This window comes from Macrotis lagotis, chromosome X, assembly GCF_037893015.1.
Source record: "Macrotis lagotis isolate mMagLag1 chromosome X, bilby.v1.9.chrom.fasta, whole genome shotgun sequence".
NCBI lineage: Eukaryota > Metazoa > Chordata > Mammalia > Peramelemorphia > Peramelidae > Macrotis > Macrotis lagotis.
Genome location: NC_133666.1, coordinates 459039886 through 459043424, shown reverse-complemented (window position 1 = coordinate 459043424; position 3539 = coordinate 459039886). Strand labels below are relative to the sequence as shown.

At 34.0% G+C, this 3539-nt stretch overlaps 1 non-coding gene across 1 annotated transcript; it reads left to right on the top strand.

The window, feature by feature from the left end:
* The first annotated feature begins 627 nt into the window (after window positions 1-627).
* On the top strand, window positions 628-734 carry LOC141503562 (U6 spliceosomal RNA). The gene has a single exon (XR_012472910.1). It is a non-coding gene; the product is annotated as a U6 spliceosomal RNA (small nuclear RNA).
* Window positions 735-3539: the final 2805 nt, after the last annotated feature.

The following is a 3539-nucleotide window of genomic DNA, read 5'->3' as shown; positions in this document are numbered from 1 at the left end:
AAAAAAATAAAGAAAATTGTTCTATGTAAGGAAAAATGGCCTTATAGAAGGGAAATAAAAACATCAAATTAGTTCTTTTAAAATTAAGATCTATATGTACCTCTCAATATTCATCCATATCTATGTTCAGATAGTCATACCTTCTATATTAAGTACATTTTATATATTAAATTGGACTTATTTACTTGCTATCTGAGAAAATGGCTGAGGGCTATTTACTGAGTGGGAAAAAAACCTTCCAGAAAATTACATTTAGATACCTCTTTAGATGATAAAATGGTCTTTCCTTTCCCCAAAGATTTTCAGAACTAAGACAGAACTATGTGCATACAGAAAAGTTTTTCCTTGATATTTTAAGTTAAAGGCAGCTTGGTGGAGTAGAAAAGCATAGTTAAAGCCAAGATCTGGGATTTGGATTCCATTTCTACTACTAATTACTTTTGTGATGGTTAGTAGAACACTTCAATTCTCTGGATCTATTTCCTCATCTGAGACAGTTGGACTGAATGATTTCTAAGAGCTTGTCCAGCCTGGAAATTCCATAGTTATAACAGTAAGATTCTGTCCTCCTAAGTCTCCAGAGTAGCATTGCATAACAAATAGTATCTTTTTAAAGATGAAAAAGTGGTGCTCGCTTCAGCAGCACATATACTAAAATTGGAATGATACAGAGAAGATTAGCATGGCCCCTGTGCAAGGATGACATGCAAATTTGTGAAGTGTTCCATATTTTTAAAAAAATTTTCATAATAATATTAAAACATTTTAAGTACAGTAAATATCAATAATAATCAGTCAGCAGGCTGCTGGGGCCAACTCAAACCAACTCTCGAGAACTTACTGTTAAATTTCCAGTGTGACCACTTACACCTTGGAAATCAAGAAATGCTACAAATCAGGGAATTGATTTATTGTTTTGTCAATTATTTAGTTAAGTGATGGAGAAAATGTTAATAATGCAAATTAAACTTAAAAATATGCAGTCTGTAAAAAAAGATGAAAAAGTGAAAAATAAAGAGGAAAAAATCTGTGTAATGTACATTCATATTTAAACATTCATGTTTAAAGTGTAGAGCATGTCTAAAACAAAGCCAACTATATCTTATTTTTTTCTCTCAGAATGTTTCACAAGAATAAAGAAGAAGTTAACATTCTTTATGTGTTAATTCACAACTTCTGAACTATTCATTTGTAAATCAATAATTTGTAATTTGTAATATTTTCTCCACAGAGCAAATGTCAAGTGATTAGGATTCCAGGTTAGCCCACAGGTCTATTCACTCATAATATAACTTAAGTACTATAGTACTATAGATATCACTAATAATACGTGGTCTTTAACCATTGAATATAAAAAATGATTTTAAGAAAAAACACATTCAGTTTCAACTTGGGAGGCCAAGAATACAGACTCTACCTGCCTTTAACAATATTAGCCTAACCCCATAGGTAAAGCTGGGTAATCCTGAGGAAATGCAAGGTCTGTCAGGTCATTAAAGGTGTATCAGTATAAATAAGGAAGAAAGAGCCAGACATCAAAGGAGCAGTCCTTTAGAGAAATCCAGCAGGCTGTTAAGAGCCTCTTACCAGAAAAAAGCCAAGGAATAATTAAAAGATTTGTTCAGATTTGTTTCAAAGGTCTGACAAACCGAGTGGAGTGTCATTCCAATGAGGAAAAGGCAGGAGCAAGTCACCAGGTTCAAGCAGTTTCCTCTGGCCTCTCTATCTCAGGGCAATGTCTACTGACAGCGACTAGAGCCCTTATTAACCATGCTTTTCCCATTTTCAGGAGATCAGTCACTGGTCTTAGTTCCATTTAACCACTCCACTTTAGTTTTTATAAAGGGTTACTTACTTCAAAGATATAGGAGGAACAAAGTTATATATTTCTCCCAATACTTTGGAGACATTATCCCCTTACATAATTTGGGTGGGTCTCAACCTGCTAGTATGGGGAAAAAAAGGTTAGATGAGGACTCTCAGCTTCTATATGTGTTACATCAGTTTTTTCCTTTGGTTACATATCTACTGGGCAATTGCTGTTTTATATATTTGTTACTTCTTTTTAAAATGTGATGATAAAAACACTAGTGTATTATACACATCCTATATGTTAGCACTTTTGTGCTAAGTGCTAGGGATACAAAGCAAGGCAAAAAAAAAATTCTTGATCTCAGCGTAACATTCCTTACTTATCTATTTTTGAAGGAGAATTTTGTATAATATCCAGGACTAGAAAGTAGGTGTCTTAGATGTCAGTACAATATTCTTTTCATTAGATTTTGCTGCCAAAATAGCCTCACATTTAAGTGCAAAACTCTTAAGCAATTTTTTACTGGTTCCTCTCAAGATTGACATGTGGGACATTTCTCACCTATTAAAATATTTCACTCTCCATGTGGGTTGTAGGCATTGACTTAAGTAGTGAAGATGCGGGGCTTTGATGGCGACTGTTCTAATTCTTTTTTTTTAAAAAAAGCTTTAATCTTGGTTCTCAACTTCTGAATCATAACATGCCTTCCAACATTTCCTTTTCTTCCCTCCTCTTGTTCTTTTCTAGGCCTTCATTTTTCTCCACAGTCTTTTTGACAGATGGTCACAGTTCAGAAGCTGAAGAGGAAGAGTGGGAAGCAAATTTCATCCCCAATTTTTTTCCCTACATGTCCAAACTTAGTTTCAAATAATATTCATCTAATTAATGATTGTATTTATGTATTTTCATACAAATATGGAGGCCTTAGTATTCTAGTCAAATTGTACCACTCATTGTTTTCTGTTCTTATCTTATTCTTTTCCATTACTATTTGCCTTTTCCATCTTTTCAATTTTAGCACACCTAACACTGTACCTTAGATATCAATAGTAACTACATAGATCAGGACATTTTGAAAAAGAACCTGATGTGGCATAACTAGGAGTAGGATAGTGTATGTCCTTTCCATTTGTTACCCTTGGAATGACATAGTAGGGCTCCTTAGCTGGCCTTGTCAACCTATTGATCTTGATGCCAATCCTTAGACCTTTCAGACTCCACCCTATCTCTATCTTTTTCATTTTGACTTTTCAATTTATGTCACAGATACTCCTTTCTCTAGTGATTTGCATCACCAATATACAGATACCCCAGTATTTTTATAACCTCAGGGATGTGAAAAGGAGATCTTTGGGAAAAGGGAGGGTGCTACTTATGTAGATTGGAGGAATTTTCAGATGAAGAAATTTTTTTTGAAAGTCAAAATATCTCTCATCCAAGGTTTACTCTAGATAATAGTCTGGAATAGCAACATGAAAATTTGGTGTCAATCCTCTTTTCTCCTCCTGCTTCTCTGCTTCCTAATACCCTTAAAGCAATAAACACTTTGTTATATGGCAAAATCTTTTAGAAACCTGTTCTTATAAAATGGATTTACCCATGACTATACATAGAAGTCACTTCTGTCTCTTTTAGGAGAATTTACATTTTAAGCCTTATATAACTGCGGATTATCAACAGCAATCAACATATATTTTATTAAGACAGGGAGGGTACTAGGCAGCTT